The following is an 8,191-nucleotide window of genomic DNA, read 5'->3' on the forward strand; positions in this document are numbered from 1 at the left end:
GTCTGTTGGTGTTGAAATAGGTGGGATGATCCAACTTTTTCTTTGTTACAATAATGTTTTTCGTATTTTTTCGTTCCAACTCTTTGATTCTATCCTCTAAATGACTCAGTTGGAAATTAAAATTGTGAATCTCTACTGAGGCGCTGTTTTTAAGCAACTTGTGTGGGGCATGCATTTTTAATATGAAAATAAAATGTTTTAAGTCGTTTTATTTTCAGTTTTTTGTGCTTTTACATTTCCTCGTCTAATTCTTTTACCTCTAAATCCAAGTCTTCACACATCATGATACTATGAGACAAAGATGCATTTTTCACGATGACTGCCTCGGCCAGTTTAACTTGAATAGACACAATCGAAGGACCAATATACACCCCCTCAATTCTAAGTCCTCCAATAGCGTAACATCGTTGGTTGATAAAATCATATCCAGAAGAGTTGACCAAATTTTTATTACTACGTTCTCCTTTGACTCCATTTTTTATATCAAGAGCTGTTTTCCTTCTATGAAATGTAGAAGTAATGAATATTTCGTCTTCATTTTTAAATTCGCTTGCGGATTCATGGAGATTTTTAGATCTTTTAGTAATATACATTTTAGCATAAAACACTGGCGCTGCTTCAGGATGATCAGGCTTATATTTTAAAATACTCAATTCGTCTGAATTAATTTGCTTTTTTCTTCCTCCTTTTTTAAGTTTGGCTGACAATTTATCTACTTCACCTCTAATAAACAAAGTAATCTTTTCCATTGTACTAATAAAATTTGCTTCTTCTTCAGTTTTGCCCTTTTTAGCATCAAAGCAAACAAAGGACATGGAATACCCAGTCAATTTTTGTGTTGTCGGATCTTTATTCTCACACACACCATACGAAAATAATATAGGTGTTCGTAATACAAGAGGACCATCTCCAGTTGGATAAGAATATTTTACTGGCACTTTTTGATAGACTACTGGTTTTGTCGCTGCGTAAATTTCTCCAACTGATAATTTGCTCTCATCAAAATTTCCAATTGTAATAAAATTCATTTCTTTTCTATATACAAGATTTTTATTTAACTCAAAATAAAAATTTTTTCACTTCTTTATTATCCTAACCTTTTGACTAAGGAATTAACTTTATCATCATTTGAATTATTTCACTCATTTTACGATAGCAAAACTTCAAGTTATTCTTGGTTGTTCTCAATTTCATATTTTCTCTATCCCAACGATATTCATCTTGTACTTCTAAATAATCATCAGCCAATTTTTCTACTAAATAATACATCTTTTTAATGATATCATTCATATCATCTAAATTCTCTGCTTCATACATACTACAACGTAATTCATTCAACAATAATTGATACCTAGACATGAACATATACAAATCATTATCTCTCATGCGCTTATACATAGCAATTTCAGACACATTTATTAATTCAATCATCGCATTCATTTCTTTTCTATATACAAGATTTTATTTAACTCAAAATCAAAAATTTTTTTCTTGCCATACAAAACGACTATTTTTGCAAACGTATCAATTCTTCATTATCCACCCACGAGTTGAATGAATCTGGATATCCTTTCCATTTGACTAAAGATCTGTTCTTTTGCTTTCGAATGACTTTTTCAATTCTAAATATGTCTTGATTGGTCTTTTGCATTTCTTGTTCATAAAACGTACCTTTAATTTCTTCACCGTTAGCATCAACGATTTTATACGTGGGTGGATTCGTATGCTGAACTTTTGACACGGTAAAAACCTCTTCAGTCCATCTCGGTGTATACCCCTTTTCAAAATGAGACTTCTTTTTTACGATCCTCACTTTGTCTCCCATTGAAAATTTTGGTTTTGCTCTTTCTGTTTGCGTCTTTCCATTCAGGTTCATCCAAACCCTATATTTATTCTTTTTATCCCTGGCTTCCACTGGTGTCATTTTAATGGAAGAGTGTTTTGTTTGGTTGTAGTTATCAACCATCTCATCTAATACGTCAATGTATTTATTGGTGTTGTTGGATGAAAAATATTTAAACATTCTCTCTTTCATCGTTCTATTCCATCGCTCGACAACAGAACTTTTTTCCTCGTTTTCAGTGGAGTATAATTGCACGCCTAGAGCTTGTACATGCTTGTTATAAAATTCTTTACCTTTATCCACCCACATCTTTGTACACCTTCTCTCCTCAAATATTTTGCTTAGAGCGTTAGCTACATCAACTCCAGTTTTACTCTTTAACGGAACAATCCATCCATACTTTGAAAACACGTCGATCACCATGAGCAAATATTTTACCCCGTTGTTGAATTTTGAAAACGATTGCATGTCAACCAAATCTGCAGCCCATATTTCATCCATGTCGTTCACAAACACTTTTCTTCTTTTAAAATGATGTATCACTGGTTTATGAAGCTCGTTTGCAAGTTGATCTGTCCATTTCAGGTTCTCCGGTGCTTTTTTTTTAAATCCGCTTGCGGATTCATGGAAAATCTTTGATTTTTTAAACCTAGACCGAATTTAGCTTTGGCTTTGATGATAGGAGTGATCAGTTTTCTTTCGTTTATCTCTTTTTGAGTTGGGTTTGGAATGGAGTTCATTTCTTCAAGCATCATTTGATCTGCCAAATTTCTGCTTTGAACGTCGTTTAAATATTTATAAGCTAAATCGTGATGGTATGCTGCATTGTCCACTCGATCTACCGGTTTGCTCCACTCTTGATACATGTCTGTGGATGTGAGTCTTTTGTCCAAGTTTGTGCCAGGTCCTGCAAAATTCATTCCTGGAATGTGCATTTCTCCTGGAAATTTTGCCCATGGAAGCTTTATTTTTTTTGAAAAATTGTTAATCGTTTCCACCAAGTCTCCTCCTTTTGTCGTATGCGAAGATGATCCTTTGAGTGCATGCGAAGAAACAAACTTACATTTGGTCGTTCCGCAAACGTTACAAGCCCCTTTAACCATATGCCTGTTGTTTTTTGTGATTTCGTTTCTCAAATGATTCGTTTCTGTTTTCCTTTTGCATTTAACACAATACATTTTATTTAAAAAAAATATTTTTAAACTAAAAATGGAAGTGTCTGATTTGTCATGGAATATTGGAAAAATCAAAAGAAACAACAACAAGCTTTTACCGAGAAGCATTCGAGGAATCATCGTTGGGAAATCCGGATGTGGAAAAACAACGTTGCTTCTCAATTTATTGCTCAGACCTGGATGGCTGGATTATAACCATTTGCAAGTTTTTGGAAAATCTCTTTTCCAACCCGAGTACAAAATACTAAAAAGTTCGTTCGAAAAAAAATTATCAAAAAAAATAATTCTCGACTTGTTCAATGTACAAACCGAAATTGAAAAATTGAAACTAGATCCTGAATGTGTTATCAAAGATCTTTCAAAAAATTTTTCCGAAACCAAGGGTATGGAGTGTGAATTTTTTGAAACGGCTGACGATGTGCCTAATCCTGAAGATCTTGATTCATCCAAAAACGATTTAATGATCTTTGACGATTTGCAATTGACCAAACAAAACAAATGTGAAAAATATTACATCCGAGGAAGACACTCTAACGTCGACTGCTTTTACCTCGCTCAAAATTATTTCATGCTCCCAAGACAAACGATCAGAGAAAACACCAATTTTATCTGCCTCTTTCCTCAAGACTTAAAAAACATTAACCACATTTATCAAGATCACGTTTCGAGCGATATGGGAAAAAAAGAGTTTGAAAAGTTTTGCAAACATTGCTGGTCTGAACCTCACGGATTTGCGGTGATTGATTTGTCGTCAAAAAAAGACAATGGAAAATATCGAAGCGGATTTGACACTTTTTATTTTCCAAAAGAAGCCATTTAAGAAATCGTAGATTTCAATGAATCCAAAGGATTTAAAAAAATGTTACATAATAAAAAATGTCAAGCATAATCATCGACGTGGATGGAAATTCCAACGTAATCATAACAGAATTTTTAGACAAAATCGTTTTTGACAAAGGAAAAACTTATGAAATGGCTTTTTTTGGGCTTGAGACGTACAACAGCTTTCCAAACATCATCAGCAAAAACAATTCTTTCCGGTATAGCATGAACAATGGAGTTCATTGGGAAAACGTCGTCATTCCAGACGGGAGTTACGACATCAAAGACATCAACAATTATTTACAAAAGACTGTCTCAAACACAATAAAAAATTATGCGTCTCAAAGCTCCAGCTACGTCACAGCAAATAAAATCAGCTACTCTCCCGATAACATAAAAATAGAAGCCAATTTAAACACTTTAAAATCAAGCATCACACTTGGAATGAATTATTTGATGGATTTGAACGTGGATAACAGCATCGCCCCACTTTTAGGATTTACAAAAAGACAATTGGACTCCAATTCAACATACGAGTCTGACGATATTGTTAGAATTTCAAGCATCAACACGATCAGAATCCTCAACAACGTCATCGGGTCTGCTTACGTCAACGGAACCCCGCTCAATTGCATCTACTCTTTTTATCCAGCTGTTGGTCCTGGTTTTAAAATCATCGAAAGACCCACTCATTTGACTTTCCTCCCTGTTAAGGTTCCAGAAATTTCCACAATGATCACTCGCGTTGTTGATCAAAATGGAAATTTGGTTGATTTTCGTGGAGAGGACATTACAATCCGTTATCTCATTCGAGAAGTGAAATAAATATTTTTTCTCACATTTAAAAATGAGCAAATATGTTAGTGTTAAATTAAATGTGTCTCAGGGACAGGTTGAAAAAATAAAAAAATCAATGATAGCAGGTAAACCTGTGAGCATCCGTATTTCAAAAGATGATTTTAACGGAAACGACGTTTTACTTGTAACACAAAATCAACATCGAAAACTTTTGGACGCTATCCATCGAGGAGTTGGAGTCACCATTAAAATGAGCAAAACCCAATTGGAACATAACGCAAATGTGAAAGGAGGATTTATTGGAGCTCTTCTACCTTTATTAGGTATGTTGGGTAGTACACTTGCAACAAGAGTAGTTCCAGCTCTTGCCACCGGATTGTTAGCAGGCGTAGGATCTTCTGCAGGTTCTGCTATGGTTGATAAAATTGCAGGAAGAGGTATCGTTTATTTGAAAAAGAATGGAAATGGAATGAAATTGGGAACGCACAGAGGAAACGGATTATTTTTAACACCCTGGCCTAAAGGAGGATCATTCAAAGACGGAGTTTACGTTAAAAGCGGAAGAGGATATGAATCTATCGGAGCTGGTTTGCTTCTCGGACCAAACTCACCCTTTAATAGCATTCCCTTTTTAGGTGCTATTCTATGAATAAACTCTTGTAAATTGTACAAAGAAAAAAAACTTTTTAAAATGATATAAATAAATTTTTTCTTGCTATAAAAATGACATACTCCTTTAAATATTTTGATAAAAGATCAAACAGCTATCATACATACATCTCCGAAAATTATGATCAATATATCAGAGAACGTATTCATCTTGATAAAGATTCCAAAGAAGTTTGTAGAGAGTTTAAAGCATATCTAAAGTATAAAAAATTGTTAAAAGAAATAGAAAAATTAAATGAACTAAAAAAAGGTAAAATAGAGTCGTGGAAATATGATCAGATGCGCATAATGAGAATTGAAGAAAAAGAACAAAATTTAAATTATCAAAAACAAATGCTAGCAAGACATTATAAATATATAATTAAAAAACCTGCCCCGTCTGAACTCTTAGATTCACATTAAAAACTATTTTATATATTTTCAGATATATAAAATTTACCGTTTCACTCTTTACTACACCGAAGAAATCAACATGCGCAAAGAATTAGAGAAACGCGAAGAGAAAAATATAAACATCTTTTTCCATACTTGATCTACAAAGAATAAATTAAGTCATTCACAACCTTTTTTTCATTATGGCATCTCATTATGAAAATCCACAAAAATGGAAATACGCAAAAATGACAATGAGCATGCGCAAAAAATACCCACGAGCATGCGCAAAAATACCCACGAGCATGCGCAAAAATGCCAATGAGCCAGAACCCGCATTTTGTAGTAGTATTGTAACTTGATAACAAAGTAATCCTTACATTTTTTAAAATATGGATTATTTCATTATGATATTCTTAATACATATTGGTTCTTACCATTATAAATGTAATAATTACCACCCATCTGATACAAGCAGTACTAATTATACAAACTACCATGGTTGGGAGAAATATAGTGCTCAATTTGTTAGCAAGCTTCAAAAACTCTTTAACTGGACATTGAAAACTAATCAAATATTTGTAATAATGTAATTCAGTACACAAACTTTTAATTACAATCAAAATAGTTTTTAAATATATTTTTAATAGTCATTATATTTGAGGTTATAAAACATCTGTATAAAACACACACACCCATATACACAATAGATGTTTAAACTAAACCAATTGTTAACAAACTAGGTTTTAGGTTTTAACGCTGCTGTTCTTAGTACATGTTTCACGCTTCAATTCCAGCAACGTGTTGTCAATTCCTAAAGGTAAATATAACATAAAATACAATAAAGAAAATATGGAACCTAAATTATATAAATAGTATGAAATGAAAATAAAATTTTACAAAGTACCTTTAACAAATATTGCTATTGCTAATTCCTGATTTATAAACTGATAATAGAAATTTTTTTATTTTTTTTATTTCCGATACCATTTTCTAAAGATAAAGTTCGATGCAACAACTAAATAATATCTTTAATAAAAATGTGTAAAAAAAGATAATCTTACCTGATAACTGAAATGTTCTATAATTTCCACATACTTCAAAACCTGTCAGGAAAAAAGTAAAAAAAAGGTCTTCAACTTAAATAACGATAAATTAAAACAAAAATAAATAACCTCACCAAAAGAGATGCAAATAACAATATCAGAATTTCAATTTGATACCACATCCCTCGTGTCTAAGTAGTAAATTCTAAACGAATATAAACAAGGCATACATAAACTTAGTTGTACCTAACCAAAATAAATATCCCCATCAAAAGAAATGCAAATCAAAATCTAATTTTTAATTTTACAACTAATTTAAACTTACAGCGTGATATTGCATACCATGTGTCTAAAATAGCAAATTGTAAGGATATAAACAAGCCATATAAAGATAATTGTGTAACTCACCATTTAGTTTACACTAAAACTGTGTAACTACAAAAAAGCTGGCAAATTAAACTTATTGCAACAAACCTTTTATCTACAATGTAAATGTGATTTAAAGATCCTGTAAACAAAAAATATTGTTAACAACTCATTTTTTACAATATTTGTCTGATGTAACTGACAAATTTATTTAAAAAAAAATACAATAACAAGGAACAGATATATATATATATGTATATGTATATGTATATGTATATGTATATGTATATGTATATATATATATATATATATATATATATATATATATATATATATATATATATATATATATATATATATATATATATATATATATATATATATATATATATATATATATAAAACAGACAACTAAACATGGAATAAATTCCATTACATATCAGGGTATCCTTTCTTTTATTTTGTTCAAGTGTATATATGTGTGTGTGTGTGTCTATATATATGTATATATAGACACACACACATATATACACTTGAACAAAATAAAATGAAACTAACTAGTGGTAGTTGAACTTGCAGCTTGATCTCATCTGGAATTATTGTTGACTGCTGGCTTTCATAATGTTTTCTTAACTTAATGAAACTAATGAAAACTCTATTGCATTTATAAAAAGTGCATTTGACTTCATGTAAATTTCGAAAATGAGAAAAAAGGATATGTAATGATGAAAAATATAATCTACAGAGGAAGCACTTCATAACTTTTTTCGGAAACCATTTAAAAAATTCTTTTTTTTTTCAACGGATTTTATTATTTAATTCGTTGAATTAATGGAATTTCGAAGACTACGTAATTTGTTAACTTTATTTCGTTAATTTTGTTGTTTTTGGAAACGAATTACTTCGTTAATTTAACGGAGACACGCAATCCGTTACTTTTTCTAACGGATTGTTTTTAGAGTGTATTTTTTGTTTTTAAGGTAATAAAATCTTTAAAAACGTGTAAGGATGGATTGATTTTACATTGAAACATAAAACATAATATTTTATATACATTCACTTCATAAATGTTAAGTACTTTTATATTTTTGAATAAAAAC

General features: G+C 31.2%; 1 long non-coding RNA gene across 6 annotated transcripts; it reads right to left on the reverse strand.

The window, feature by feature from the left end:
* Positions 1 to 6,255: 6,255 nt before the first annotated feature.
* LOC149894754 (uncharacterized) lies at positions 6,256 to 8,153 on the reverse strand. Of its 6 annotated transcripts, none has more exons than XR_016456593.1 (6): positions 7,650 to 8,152; positions 7,051 to 7,074; positions 6,860 to 6,930; positions 6,744 to 6,785; positions 6,587 to 6,672; positions 6,256 to 6,493 (listed from the first exon to the last, which is right to left on the reverse strand). It is a non-coding gene; the product is annotated as an uncharacterized LOC149894754 (long non-coding RNA). The 6 variants fall into 6 exon arrangements; XR_016456598.1 differs by lacking the exon at positions 7,650 to 8,152 and adding an exon at positions 7,200 to 7,294; XR_016456594.1 differs by lacking the exon at positions 6,587 to 6,672 and having other exon boundaries at positions 7,650 to 8,153.
* Positions 8,154 to 8,191: the final 38 nt, after the last annotated feature.

This window comes from Hydra viridissima, unplaced genomic scaffold, assembly GCF_058129835.1.
Source record: "Hydra viridissima isolate aposymbiotic clone 2 unplaced genomic scaffold, HvirCarnegie_v1 scaffold_1, whole genome shotgun sequence".
Classification (NCBI taxonomy): domain Eukaryota; kingdom Metazoa; phylum Cnidaria; class Hydrozoa; order Anthoathecata; family Hydridae; genus Hydra; species Hydra viridissima.